Raw genomic sequence first — 15,441 nt, forward strand, 5'->3', positions numbered from 1 at the left:
CAAATTCCAACCGACATTGCGATGTAATAGAACACGATTTGTTACTGTCACTGACTGGAGATCAGTCACATTTTCTTTTACATTCAATAGTTAAATATCGATGTTATAATCAATTCATGCATCATGAATTGTGTTGGTCAGACTATAGAATGATTTATTGCTTGTTTAGTGACTAATACAAAACATAAGGAATTTTAAAAGGAAAAATTGAATACCAAATCACATTATTGATTTAAATTAATCGCCATTCCATTATTTCCCCAAATCCTTCCGCCCTAGTGCTGATGTTCAGACTGCGCTCGGTGTCGATCCCTCTGGTGTTAAACAGATCATCTGCTGGGGGTCCTGTAGTGTAGAGGGCTGAGGTTGAACTCCTCAGCAGGAGTTGGTCTGCATTTTCCTATTTGTTGGCTCATCTATTGTTGGCTGGCGCTCGTATCCTTCCTCCCCGAAATGTCCTTTTCATCGATTTGGTTTTATTTTCCATACGGTTTTACATTTGCTTCCCTTCCTGAGGTATAGTCAGAGCGGTTGATGGATTTGATAAGAGGCAATTTGCTGTCTGTATTGAATTTTGGGGTCGTCTGGCAGTACCAGCGATGGCGAGTTCCACTCGATAAAAGAGAAGAAAAAACCGAATGGCTGGAAGGAGACGGAGAGAGAGTGAAAAAGAGTTGGAGCAGATGGAGAGAGGACTGAAGGGGATTCTGAAGGCAGGAGGAGCGATACGAGAGGAAGGAGAGAAGCAGTAGGAGGTCAAGTGGTCCCTGAGCTCGTGTTGAATGGAGCCGTTAGCACAATCAATAGAGATTGGCTAATTTACACTCTGACCCCTTGTGTCACCATGGTGATGACTGAAGTCACTGTATCTTCCGCCGGGACCCCTACTGTGTGTGTGTGTGTGTGTGTGTGTGTGTGTGTGTGTGTGTGTGTGTGTGTGTGTGTGTGTGTGTGTGTGTGTGTGTGTGTGTGTGTGTGTGTGTGTGTGTGTGTGTGTGAGAGAAGCCATTCTTGTCGCACATGTGGAAGATTGACTCACGCCGTCCTGTTTCTTCTTTCCCTCTTCTCTCTCTCTCTCTCTCTCTAATAGGGTGTAGGCGTGTCGGTGGCAAGTGAGCAGCATAATGCAGTGCCGGTGAGAGAGACACACACACCCTCACACTCACACATGTCTACTGTCAAGGGTCTGCAGCATGGAAACCGTAACAGGAAACATTCATGGCAATGTATATTAACGGGGGGACACATGCATATTAGGAACACAAGTCGATAACGATAAGGCATACAATACTGGTAAGAAACAATGTTTGTTAATGTATTGCGTCATTAAATAGAACCACAGTTACCACATATCATATGTGTGTTAAGTTTACTTTGCCGAAATTTATTTGAGGACTCAGTATTTCTGAAGTTGAGGAGGAAAACGCTATTCCCTGTGTGAATTAGGCCATATTATTTCGCCATAAACTGAGCCATTTGAAGTTTGAAATTCATGTGGTCATGCATCAGTCTCATCGGAGAATGAATGTCAAAATATCAACTTGTCAGAATCAAATGCGCTCATGGCGCTTCAAGGGGATGGGAGATGGAACCCTCATTGGTTTATTGCACGTTACCCCAACCACACCTATGGGTAATTAGGCTCCTTCAGACCAACCCTTTTTAGATTTGCGCCAGACGCAAGAGTAATTTATCCGCTGGTAAAACAGCAACATCGCCACAGAACCGCCCACAAAGCTACTTGTGTTTGGCGGTTCTCACTTGCGTTTCAGACCGTTAAAATAGGGCCCTTGCAGTTATTTTCTTTATTTTTCTTTCTCTCTCTCTCTCTCTTTCTCTTTCTCTGTCTCTCTCTCTCTCTCTCTCTCTCGCTCTCTCTCTCTCTCTCTCTCTCTCTCTCTCTCTCTCTCTCTCTCTCTCTCTCTCTCTCTCTCTCTCTCTCTCTTCCCCCCCCCCACCCCCCCCCCCCCCCCCCCCCCCCCCAACCACCCTGGCCTAGAAGAAAACATGCCATCGATCCTTCCCTCCCACCATTCCTCCCCTGCCTTTTCTCTCCAACCCCCTTGGTTTATCTTTGTCACTCGAGCCTCAGGCTTGAAACAATGAGCTGAGGTAAACCCCTGCAGAGACCCCTCGCATACACCTCACCTGTTAAACAAAAGTCCCCATGGTATCTCGTCCTCAATCGCTTTTCTTAATGAACACGTTTCTTCGGGAGATTTGCAGGCTTTGGCGGTAAATGGTGACGGCCGTCGTGGCGTTATAGCCCTTCTTTAACTCTCCTTTCATTGTTAGGTTGCCTTTGGCCAGGGACTTGATAATAAGTGACTCTTGACTGCAGCAGCCTGTCTTTTTACATCCGCCGGAACGTCTCCTCTCCCCAATTAGCGGGAGATCTAGTCTCCTCGCAGGAGCACGCTGGTACACCTGTCCTGTGTGTGTGTGTGTGTGTGTGTGTGTGTGTGTGTGTGTGTGTGTGTGTGTGTGTGTGTGTGTGTGTGTGTGTGTGTGTGTGTGTGTGTGTGTGTGTGTGTGTGTGTGTTAGGTATGTGCAGCATGGCTTTAATTAGCAGGGGGTAGAGTCCCACATCTGTTTCCAACACAGACATGCGTTTTAAAATCAGTTCTCTGTAAGTAGTTCACACGAGTTTGATGTTTGTAGACCTATAACCACGCATATATTTCTGTGTGTGTGACTGTGTGTTTGTGTGTGTGTGTGTGCTTATGTGTACGTGGTATCTCGGTCGGCATAGTAATTGAAGGTGTTATGGCTGCCGGCAATGCAATCGCCCCGGTCATTTAAAGGGACTGCGCAGGAATACGGTCGATTTTCGGAGACTCATTAAAAGCGATTGTGGTGCGGCAATGCTCCCCGTTAAAAGAGCCAATCACATCGCCTCGTCCAGAAGGAGTGGACAAATAGAGGTTGTAAAATGGAGGTTGTAAAATATCATTTAACTTTGAACGACTACGGCGCTGGCCTCTAATCAGAAGATAACAAAAGTCTCTCAGTCTCAGACATAAACAGTCGAGGAAAAGCGAAATCCTTGAATGAACAAAATCAATTCCTATGAACGGAGGAGAAAAGCTTCTTGCCTGGAGAGGGGCACCAGAGCGTCTCCACCCGTGAGAGTGGGACGATGCAGATAGCCCAGAAGGCTCAGGGTTCGATACCCTTCTTCTCCACAGCCTGCCTGTCGGCCTCCTAAACCCCACCTGCTCTTAAATCAGCCCTATCTGTATTCCCCACGTGGGTCTCTGGATGAAGGCGCCCGCTAAACGAGGAAGCGCTAGTAAATAGTCCACCTAATCCAATTACAGCCACAGAGCCCTTTTCCCCATAACAATTCTGTGAAAGCAGAATTAGCATAGAGCAGGGATAGAACACTGGGAGTGATGTAATCCATCTTGGGCTTTGAACTGCGGCAGTCGATTTAAAAGATGTTAAATGTCACCCAGTGTGCGTATCTCGTGGGTAACCACTGTCTGTGACGCATTCCAACGGTGCGTTGGGACGGGGGCAGGCATGGGATGGGGAGGGATGGCTTTTGCATGATCAGAGATGGTGTATAATATACAGCTCAGGGCTCCATCTGTCATAAGACTTGACTAAAGAAAGTATAACAACAAACAATTCCCCGGAGAGACGGCGTCGCGGTCGGCGGAGAAGTGGTTTGTCAGCCGGGCCGATGCGTTGCGGCGGTGAAGTTCTGAAGTGATATGCCGTAGATGTGGCGAGGCCCGAATGCAAATACGACGCATTCCACAGCCCTTCTTCCATTAAACTCACGGGCGTGTCGGGGATTTGCTGGAGGTGATTGTGTTTGTCTGCGGTCCACAAAAGACGGCTTTGATAAAAGCAAACCCATCGCTAACATAAATTCAGCCTTCTTTGTTTTGCTTCGCACGGGCGGAAAATGACTTAGGATTTTGTTTGCCGTCGAGGGCAGGTTTGTCTAGCGGTTATTACGGTGGCTGACTCCTGGCCTGGAGCTTCTGGGTTCAATCCCCGACGTCAACAGTTGACAGACTGTAGGTGTCCCAGGGTCAAATGCCTCCTGGCCCCTACCTACTCCTTAATGAAATGGATCTGCAAAGCAATTCACTGTGGCCTAGGGCGATTTGGACATCATTTAAATCACTAAATAGAATAAATATCTAATAATAGATACATAGCGGAGACAGAAGAGCCGGCCTCAAATGTGTTGTTATTGGTTTAACATGCACACGAACACACACAACCAATCAGCAACCCTCCAGACTGAAACACAAACAGCAGGACAACGGAGGATTAATGCCCACGAAAAACAAAACCCAATCACACACACCAGCGCGTGTGCGTTGCTGTGCGCTGCCAGGTGTGTGTGTTGCTGTGCGCTGCCAGGCGTGTGCGTTGCTGTGCGCTGCCAGGTGTGTGTGTTGCGGTCTCCTCATTGTGCATGCTGTGTGTGTGTGTTTATCCGAGTTCGCCCACAGCGCCTGCAATGAGGAGGCTGCAGCGCACCGGACCTCACACGTGCACGCTCACCAGACCTCACACGTGCACATGAACAAAGTCCATTTGCTGGCCGTCATCAGTGTGGGGATCAGGGGTGACGCCGTGGGTCCCTTTTGAAGGTCGGCTGGCCGGCAGGATGCCCATCTGCTGTGGACGAGAGGTTCACGTCGGATTCTGCCTTCAACTTTTCACAGTGTATTTTAGCAGGCTTTGAGCTTTTCGGCTTATGATTATTATGATCCTTTTAGCCCTGGTCATTCACTGTCGTTCGCACACACACACGCAGGGACACACTCACGCACACACGCCCACACACGCTAACCTTGTGGGAGAGCGGATATGTGTGAAATCGGAGTACAAATTATATGAATATGGAATTTTTTTATATTATTCATTCAACACCTTTTCCGTGATCTCTCTCGCACACACACACGCGCACACGCACACACACACGCGCACACGCACACACACACACAAACACACAACTACACACAACTACACACACACACGCGCACAAACACACACACACACACACACACACACACACACGCACAGTTTGCTTGCGAGCATAGCTAACAATTAACATCATCCGTATTATGAGTTGTTTTTGTTACATTGTTCTTCAAAACACAGCACCACGCTCACCTGTGACGCCATCATGACGGCACACGGGCCTCATCACTCTCACACTCACTCACCACATCCTCCTCTTCTTCACACTCCGAGCCCTCTCCGCTTGAACGATGCGGTCCCCCTCCTTTCACGGGACGCTGATCCCTGAGCTGCGGGGGGGGCGGCTGGCGGGAGAGTGCCATCGCTCCCCCGCGGCTAGGCCCCGTCTCTGAGTCCATATCTCCCGCCGCTCCGGCCTCCCGCCTTCTGTTGTGTTGACGGGAGACGGCCCTTTGTGGAGAGGCACTACCGCTGTGGTTATTCACCGACAGTGAATGCATTTTTTTATTTTGTAGCAGCGGCCTCCCAATTGTTGTTGTGAGCTTTTTTTTGGGCTCTGCACCTCCACCTGTGTGTCTGTGTTCGGGTAAAAACATCTGCCAATTATCCTGATGTCATCTTATTTAAAGGCCTAGTTTATGTACACAGACTCAAAACAACAAAGGATGTTTTGCCGCAGAATATCTGCGGGCCAAATTACTTGGGGGGGGGGGAAAGCTATTACGTTGTTGATTCATCGTATTCGGCCGGGCCCAGCTCGGAGCCCTGCTCTGGTCGTCCACCGTGACGTACAGTTGATTTCGTTTTACCCTGAAGGAAGAAGGTCCTTATCTTTTTTTCGTGGAGTATCCTGCAAAGCAGGGGGGTGTCAGTTACGGTTCTTCAGAGGACGCTGCAGCTTCTCCGGGGGAGCGGAGCTCGAGACGCGGTGTGCAGGATCTAAGTCCTGCAGCTCCTCTGTGGATGTTAGGGAATCTGGGTCGTGCAACACTCGCAACTTTGTCGCTTGCTCCAATTGGGACTGTACGCTTTGATCAACGTTGGCGTGAGAGGAAAGTCGTACCTAAACCCATTAACCCAGTGTTCTGTGGTTATCTGAAGACCTACTCCAAAACAACAAAACTACAAACACGGCTGAAGGGGGGGGGGGGGGAAGAACATCCCCTTTTTCTTTGGGCTTAGAGAGGAGCTGTAGCATCATGTTCTCTTAGGGCTGTGCAATTAATCGACTTTTGATTGTGATTTCTATTTTTTTATTTTATTTTATGTATACATATATATATATATATATATATATATATATATATTATTAAATGTCTTATAGAAATTGCAGAACAACTGGATACATATTTGTACAACAATTTCGATTTGTTCGAATTTTCGATTTGGACGTGTGTATTTTTTAAAGGGAAACTTCACCGTTCTCAGTTACAAAGTCTTTCTTTTTTTGCGAGAAACGCTGAATAAATGCATCGTGTTTTTCGACCTCAATAAATCGTTTGAATAATCTTAATTTCAAATTTGACCAGAATAATCGCGACTGTGATTTTTTCTTTTGTCCGTAACCGAGCAGCCGTAGGCTCCGCCCTCCCTCTCTGAATAACTCCTCCAGCAGACTTCCTTCCACCCACGCTCCATCCCCTCCCCCCTCCTCTTCATTAGCCGCCATGTTCTCCCTCTCGTCTCCCTCCTCTAGGGGGGCGGTACCCGCCGTGGGGCCGGCCCTGTCATTGGCCCGGGGCTCTCCGCCGTCGGTCGGTCGGCCTCCACGACGCAGTCCATAACTCAGAGAGAGGAAATCGCTAACGCTTTGCAATAACGCTCGCTCATGAGTAATTGATGAGCCTCTAATTAACGAGGAACTAATCATGATGGAGGATTGATCAGGGCTCCGCTTGTTGGCCTATCCGGCGGGCCGTAGTGACCGGGGGGAAGGGGGGGGGGGGGGGGGGCTGATCTGTGCGTCGTACATCCGGGGGCCACTTGTGATGTCACTAGGGGGTCGGTTTGCACATGGCTGATAAAGCTCACACTTATACCACTTATTCATCATCAGCATATGTTTATTAATGTTTTTAATGTTAGTCATCATTTTATCATTAAGCAAACATTAGAGAAGACTTCACTTTAATCTTGGAGGATCTCGAGGGACAGAGCAAACGCTATATACGCTATATTTATATGTTGCCTGCTGGAAAAAAAAATGCACATGTTTATGTGTACGATGTTTCAAGTCAAGTTCGAGTTGGACTAGACTGTTGACTCTATTTGGAGAGATGCGAGCAGAGCCACGCACTTTAATCTCATGATGTGATCTTGGCGTCATGTTGACTTTATAAGGACATTTGCAAGCATCCCTGCTTGCTCATGTAACCACTCCTGCAGATTCACTTTCAGTTTATCTCTGAGGATCTTGTAGGTAATGCTGTAGGCCCACTGCATCGGATAAAGTCTGTATGCGTATGTATTCACATAAAAGTGTGCATATAGTGTGATGGGGGGAAGAAACATGCATCTATATAATTTTGGGAAAAACATTAAAGAATACATTTGCTGTTATAGATCGAAGAACATGACCGACATAGCTTTGCCTGACTTTGTCCTCCACATGCCCCCTAACCCCTACCTACTCCATAACGAAGTGCATCTTAAGTAACTCACTGTGAGTCTCTTTGGCTGAAAGTGTCTACTCAGCGACTAAACAACAGTAGCATCAACCAGCAACAACCGGTACACCTTCTCTCCGTGTCTCTGTTCCCTGTTACCTTCCCTTCTTCCCGTCACCCCCCCGCCCCTAACCTCCGCCCCAGACGCTGTCCGCGGCGAGCCTGACCACGGCGCCACCGCCCGCTCAATTACCGCCGTGCTAATTAGCTTAGCATGAGGTCTGTCAGTCCCCCCCCCGGGGGCGCACTGGGGTCTGGGCTCATTAGCGCGCTATGCTTATTAGCGCCCTTCTAATTAGCGCCCTGCTAATTAGCGTGGTGGCACCGCTAGGCCGAGTGGTGCGCGTGGGGGTTTGGGAACAGGTGTATATCGGGCAGGTGCGGGGGGGGGGGGGGGGGACGTGTCATATTGGTGTGTCAGATCGCGGTCTCTTGCCTCCGGTGGCTAAGGGGGCGGAGGTGGGGGAGGAGGTGGGGGAGGAGGAGGGCTACCAAGGCGTAGAGGAGGAGTGAGGGGGAGGAGATGGCTGGGGGGAGGGGGGAGGGATGGAGATGAGGGGGAGGAAGGGGAGGCAGGGAATGAGAGGGAGGAGGATGGAGAAAGGGGGAGACACTGACGAGGAGGAGCTAGGAGGAAAGGGGAGACAAGGAGGGTGGGAGGGGATCACACAGCGGAACGATTTAAGACGGTAATAAAAAAAAAGATGGCAGGGATGAGGAGCGCAACGCGTGGGTGGGGACGGATAAGTTAGTGAAGAGGAGGAAGAGACAGGAGGAACCAGAGGGGACCGTGGGAGAGGGAGGAGGGAGCTCCAGAATGAGCCGAAAGGTGGTGATCGAAAGAGAGGAGAGGTAGAGGAAGGGAAAGAGAAGGAGGAGGAAGAGGAGGAAGACAGAGGAAAGAGGAGGAGGAGGAGGAGGAAGATAGAGGAAAGAAGAGGAGGAGGAGGAAGACAGAGGAAAGAAGCGGAGGAGGAGGAGGAGGAGGAGGAAGACAGAGGAAAGAAGAGGAGGAGGAGGAGGAGGAAGACAGAGGAAAGAAGAGGAGGAGGAGGAGGAGGAGGAGGAGGAGGAAGACTGAGGAAATGAGAGGAGAGGAGGAGGAGTAGGGTGTGAGGGCTGGTGAAAGAGGGGGTTTGGGGCAGAGTGGTGCAAGGTTATAAATGACTGAAATGGATGGGAATGTGGAACAGTGGCCGGCGCAGCCCAAACGCTGGGTGATAAAACGGTGGAGCCGCAGCAGAACAGAGATAAAAAAATCGATTAAGAATCAAACAGATGGCGGGCAGCGTAATGGAACAGAAGGATCGAATGCACAGATAGGAGCTGTTGTAAGCTGCATTGGTGAGCTGTAGTTAGCTTTAGCGGGAAGCTGTAAGGGTTTGCTGTATTGAGGCTATAGCGGTTAGATGTAGCAGTTAGCTGTAGCATTTAGCTGTATGGGTTAGCTGTAGTTAGCTGTAGGGATTAGATGTAGAGGTTAGCTGTAGCGGTTAGCCATAGCAATTACTTGTAGCAGTTAGCTGTAGCAGCTAGCTGTAGCGGCAGCTGTAGCGACAGCAATATACTTTGTAAGACAGAGCGTAACGTCTCGTTCAAGGGAAGACTACCGGAACAGAGTGGGCGGGTTGGTAAGCGTGTTTGTATGTTTGTTTGGGCCCCTGCGGTGAACCGCGGGCCCCCCGCGCTGAGAGTACGCTCTGAGTGATTAGCGACGCTGATTAGAGAATCGTCAACAAACAGGAGGGCGAATTATCGCACAAGACACAGATAATGTTTACATCTCTCCCTATTGTGACTAGTTGTACACCCTGCTGGGTCTGTACACCCTGGGTCTGTACACCCTGAGTCTCTACACCCTGAGTCTGTACACCCTGAGTCTGTACACCCTGAGTCCCTACACCCTGAGTCCCTACACCCTGAGTCCCTACACCCTGAGTCTGTACACCCTGAGTCTCTACACCCTGAGTCTCTCTACACCTTCTCTAGCCCCCTCAAGCTTTTCAAGTTTCCAGACAACTACAAACATACGCTTGTCGATGAATATATGTAAACACTTACGAATCAGAGCTTCATTGCAAAGTTCAATTCAACGATAAACAATAAAAACACAGTTGTATCCAACCACTGCAAAGGGAAGGTATGTATTCAACTGCAATGTTTCGAAATTATAAACAGACTTATATGTACAACGATAGATAGGTACGCTAGTGCTATGGGGTGTTTTTATTATTATTATGGGTTTTATGGTGTGTGTGTGTGTGTGTGTGTGTGTGTGTGTGTGTGTGTGTGTGTGTGTGTGTGTGTGTGTGTGTGTGTGTGTGTGTGTGTGTGTGTGTGTGTGTGTGTGTGTGTGTGTGTGTGTCGACATGTTATCTGTGCATTCTTTTTCAACTTTTATTGTTTTCCATTAGATCTTGTTTAACTCTTTACTCCCCGTGTCAGGGGTCAGGGGTCGATGAAACACCGCTGTGAGGAGGAAGCGTCTGACGCTAACATGTACATGTTGGAGGGGGGGCTATGACAGAGCAGCGCGTACCATTAGGGCTCAGTCCTGGTCGCAGCCACCCGGGTTTGATTCCTGCCCGTGAACCCCAGCTGCATGTCCTCCCGTCTATCTCCCATGCATTACCGTCCATCTCATTCCATCAGGAAGCGTAAAAATCCCAAAAGGACAGCGTCAGGGGAACAGAGCGAGTGGTGACGAGCAGCACGGGCTCAACGAGGAGGTCTGCCTAGAGCCGGTATGGATGAGGGATGGAGAGGGAGGGGGGGGGGGGGGGGGGGGGGGTTGGAGTGCTTGGGGAGGCGGCAGGTGGCCCGGGGGCGTCGCAGGACACCGTGATTACAGCAGATGTTGTCTAGAGATCTCCCAGACTCCCCCTGGGAGAGGGAGCACGGGGTCGAGACAGAGCTGTGTGTGGTTACATCCGTCTGTCTGTCTGTCATTCTGTCTGTGTATCTGTCTGTCTGTCTGTCTGTCTGTCAACCCGCTCCTTCTATCTGTGAAACGTTCCCACCAATGGTGTTTAATCACCCGGATTTTCTTTCCCTCTCTCTCATTCGTTTATATCCAGTCGCTTACGGCCATTGCCTCATCCGTCTCCCTCCTATCGATCTGTCTGTCAACCCTCATCCATCCCTCAGCCCCTAGCTATACGCTATATACACTATGGCATAGTGATGTCATCCCCGTTGACATCATCATCAATATTTCCAGTCATTCGTCTCCCATCCACCATCCACTCATTCATCTATCCATCGTTTATCCCTTCATCCATTCGTTATGAAATATCCACAACGTTTACATCATAAGCCATCCATTACATTCAGAGAAGCTTTATTGGCTGGGAAATTAGAGTCCTTGCCGAAGCAGTTTAAAAAGTTAGGAAAGGAAAGTTAACAAAGTACTGAAAAAAATAACTGAAAGAAAATAAGTCCAATATTATAAGGAAATTATTGTTAGGATAGTAGTGTGTGGAGTTCTCGATCTTTGATCCATCCCCCCATCAATCTTTCATCTGTCTATCCATCTATCACTCAGCCTTCTCCTGATTGATTGATTTATCGATTGATCGATCTAGCTCACTGTCACTCTATATGTCTATCTATCTGTCTATCTATATGTCTATCCAGATCTCTGGCTGATTTGAGGCAACCACTCTGTAATGAGGTCTCTCTCTCTCTCTCTCTCTCTCTCTCTCTCTCTCTCTCTCTCTCTCTCTCTCTCTCTCTCTCTCTCTCTCTCTCTCTCTCTCTCTCTCTCTCTCTCTCTCTCTCTCTCTCTCTCTCTCTCTCTCTCTCTCTCTCTCTCTCTCTCTCTCTCTCTCTCTCTCTCTCTCTCTCTCTCAAAATGTCATATTTTTTACAATGCAAAAGGAAGTGCTCCTCTGTCTCAACCTTCTCTGCCTTTCTGTGTCTGCCTGTTTTAAACTGCAAGATAGTGGTCACTGAGCCTGTACTTGGTCAGGATTTGTCTCAGCTTCACATCTCTGACAGAGAGGAGATAGTCTGCCAATTCCTAATTTCTGTTTAGGATCAGATAGGAATTCATTATACTTTGGTTTGAGGTTTGGTTTGTCCAATGTTCTAAATAGTCTTCTTTTGCTTGATTAATTATTTTGTTGACTCTAATTGGTGTTTGGGAAGCAGTGCTGGACTGAGCTTGATGTGTGTTAGTTAGCTTAAGGACCAGCTGGCACAGGGGACTCTTGTCAGGGTTCAGTTCCTGGGTTTCTTGTGCTTCAAAATGAAGCACAAATTCTGCCCTACATGTGTTGGTTGGTGTTTTTGTTTGGACTTTCAATATGGATCGGCAGAATTCCACATGTAGGGCCTCTATGAGTGGACCCCAGATCTCACTTCCGTACAACGGGATAGGCTGTATTATACTGTCAAATAATTTGCACCAGATTGAGATCGGTATGTTTATGTTGTAAAAATTTGATTTTATTGCGTGAAGGGATCTACGGGCTTTTTCTTTGAGTGCATTCACTGCCATGCTGAAACTTCCAGATGCAGTAATATCCAGACCAAGGTAGGTATGTTTCATTGTGTGCTCTAGGACGGTGCTCCCGAGAGTGAACATGTATTTGTTTTCCTGACATCACGAGCATACCTCTCTCTCTGTTGTTCTCTCTCCGTTTTCCTCCTCTCTCTCTCTTTCTCTCTCTCTCTCTCCCTCTCCCTCTCCCTCTCCCTGTCCCTGTCCCTCTCCTCCTAAAAGCCCCCGGTGGGTAATGTAAGCAGGGTGTAGGAGTGCTGTTCAGCCACAGTGGGGGAACCCTCTTTACAGAGAGCAGGGTTACTCAGCATGCAGATGAGGCACCTGTGAATGTTATGGTGGGAGTTCTGTGGGCCGGCCGGTGCTCTGCTAAGCCCCGAGATGGGGCCCTGTACGTGGGCCGCTGGGGACGGGAGGAGAGGGGCTCCTACCAGAGAGGGAGAGGGGGAGGGAAAGGGGGAGGGAGAGAGAGAGAGAGAGAGGGAGGGGGAGGGGGAGAGAGGGAGGGGGAGGGGGAGGGAGGGAGGGAGAGAGAGAGAGAGAGAGAGAGAGAGAGAGAGGAGAGAGAGAGAGAGAGGTGAATCGGATGAGGGAGAGGGCGATAGAAAGACAGAAAGGGATTGAGGGGGGGTATACAGAAATAGGCAAAGGCAAGGGGGGGGTCGAAGACAGAAATAGACAGGAGGGGGGGGGGGGGCTGGTGAAAGACAGAAAGCAAGGGTGACGGAGGGATAGAGGGGGGAGTAGACAGAGCGATGGGAAGGACCCGCAGGACTGTGTGATGCAGATTTCAAAACGGTGGTTCTCCGTATCAGAGGAGCGATGTCAAAACATTTTGGTGAGATCACACACACAGACCAACTGCGGGTCCTGGGATGAGAGAGAGGAGCGGGAACCCGGGTCAGGACGCGACGCGGCCACTTTAGCTCCTCCTCCTTTTTTCCTCCGATGCCTCCCGCTGGATCTCCACTTCTTACGTCTCTCTCTCTCTCTCTCTCTCTCTCTCTCTCTCTCTCTCTCTCTCTCTCTCTCTCTCTCTCTCTCTCTCTCTCTCTCTCTCTGAGTTAATGCTCTGCAGGCGAGCTGACCTCAGAGTTTGAATGGGTAGCCAAGGTTAGAATGCCAAATGGGGAGTCATCCACTCGACTGAAGCCTGATGTCTCTCTACCATCCTCTCTTTCTCACTTTCCTGAAGCCTGCAGTCTCTCTGCCATCCCCTCTCTGTCTCTCCTGGAGCCTGATGTTATTCTAACCCTCCTCTCTATCTCTCTCCCGCACCCCTGAAGCCTTATGTCTCCCTAACCATCCTCTCTCTGCTGTATTCTGTCACTAGGATCTACTGTCGGACTCTGTGGCTCTCTTTTTTCAGTTTTTCAAGCTCTCCCCCTCTCCCACTAACTGCAGCGGCGTGTGGCTTGCTGAGCCTGTTGCACCTCTTCAGTACTATTTAGTCGTTCAACTTTGAACGCTTTTATCTGAAGTGACACACAGTGAATTTCAGCTCACCGGCTTGACTATCCGGTGGCCCACTATTGACCCAACGTTTAGTCGCTGCCTGCCACCTCTGTCCTCCCTCTACTGATGCATGTGTATAAGGTCTTAAGTCCACCATCTTTAATATTAGTACAATATTGTTGGCGTCAGATTATTGCAGAGCCGGTTGTTGTTCTTACAAAATGGCTGCCGCCATTCCTATCACAGGCTGGGTGAAACACACGAGGGCTAAGCTATGGGGACCTCGGTTGTTCCTGCATCCAGCATTAAAGATAAAGCCTAGATCATGTCATGCCAATGCTGTGTATGTAGGAAGTTGAATTGGAAACAATGATTGCGTTTTGTGTCATTTGTTTTCTTTCCATTCTCCTCCCCTCTAGGGTAGACACACACACACGCACACGCACACGCACACGCACACAGACACACACAAACAAACACACTCTCAACCAGAAGCCTGTCTATACATAGATAGGGGCACACACACTAAGCCATGATTTTGTGTGTGTGTGTGTGTGTGTGGGAGATGATGGTGTTATGTGCGACAGGGTTTTATCCTGGACCACAAGATCATCTGCAATTTATCTTCAGACACCAGCCACCACTTACACATTGAATTGAGACGAAAAGAAAACACACACACACACAAACACACAGACACGCACGCACACTCACGCGCAAGTCATTTGCTCAGACCAGTAAAATGCCCATACTTATATTAGACACCCAGCCCAAGCCACACCCGGACGTGGTGTGTGTGTGTGTGTGTGTGTGTGTGTGTGTGTGTGTGTGTGTGTGTGTGTGTGTGTGTGTGTGTGTGTGTGTGTGTGTGTGTGTGTGTGTGTGTGTGTGTGTGTGTGTGTGTGTGTGTCTGTGACCCCAATCATTGTTTCCACTTCAACTTCATACATGCACAGCATCGGTATGACACGATCTAGGCCTTATCTTTAATGCTGAATGCAGGAACAGACGAAGGTCCCAATAGCTTAGCCCTGTGTGTTTCTCCCAGCCTGTGTGTGTGCACGTGTTTGTGTGTGCACAGGAGCAGCACACGCTTGGGGTCCTCTACGTGTAATCCCAGCCGTGGGTCTCTGCAGCGATGGAAAATTCAATTTAGTTTGAGATTCTCTGGGACCTCTGCGGTCCTCCTCCACGCTGTCTTCATACTTCTGTCTGGATTCAGATCAGCCATCACTCTCTCTCTACCTCGCCTCCTCTCCTTCTCCATGTCTCTCTCCCTCTCTTCCATTTACGACATTTATATTTATGATCTCTCTCTCTATCTTTCTCTCATTCTGTTTCTCTGTCTCTCTGTCCCTCTCTCTCTCTCTCTCTCTCTCTCTCTCTCTCTCTCTCTCTCTCTCTCTCTCTCTCTCTCTCTCTCTCTCTCTCTCTCTCTCTCCCTCTCTCTCTCTCCCATGTGTCCGCCTCAGACTGTAAGTGAGTGCTCCAAGCTACCAAGCTGATCTTCTACTGTGAGGTCATCAGAAAGCCGCCTTGTAGAAACGTTGCCTCTGACTCTCGCCGTGTCTGTCTCCTCCATCTGTCCTCCAATAGACGCTTCGTTCAAATCTCACTGGCAGCGACGTGGTACACCCCACCGGAAAATATATGATTTAGTTACCGCGACGGCACCCGAAAAAAGAACAGCCCTCTGACCGGTTACCACGGGAACACAATTCTGGTTCGATCTCGCATCTCATTGGTTAGAATGGAACAGCCGTCACAATGGTTACCATGACAACTCACTTGTCATTGGCGACCACCGGGACACCCTTCTCTAATTGGCGACGGTGTGGGCACTCTTTGTGGTTGGTTTAGAGTTT

The 15,441-nt window shown here is 49.0% G+C and overlaps 1 long non-coding RNA gene across 1 annotated transcript in view; it reads left to right on the forward strand.

Moving 5' to 3' along the window:
• The first annotated feature begins 1,089 nt into the window (after positions 1 to 1,089).
• The window catches only part of LOC130370023 (uncharacterized), a 48,354-nt gene continuing 34,002 nt past the window's right edge, over positions 1,090 to 15,441 (forward strand). The window contains exon 1 of the long non-coding RNA XR_008892946.1: positions 1,090 to 1,135. This is a non-coding gene — a long non-coding RNA (uncharacterized LOC130370023). The remainder of the gene's footprint in view (positions 1,136 to 15,441) is intronic.

The sequence above is a fragment of the Gadus chalcogrammus genome, chromosome 17 (assembly GCF_026213295.1).
Source record: "Gadus chalcogrammus isolate NIFS_2021 chromosome 17, NIFS_Gcha_1.0, whole genome shotgun sequence".
NCBI lineage: Eukaryota > Metazoa > Chordata > Actinopteri > Gadiformes > Gadidae > Gadus > Gadus chalcogrammus.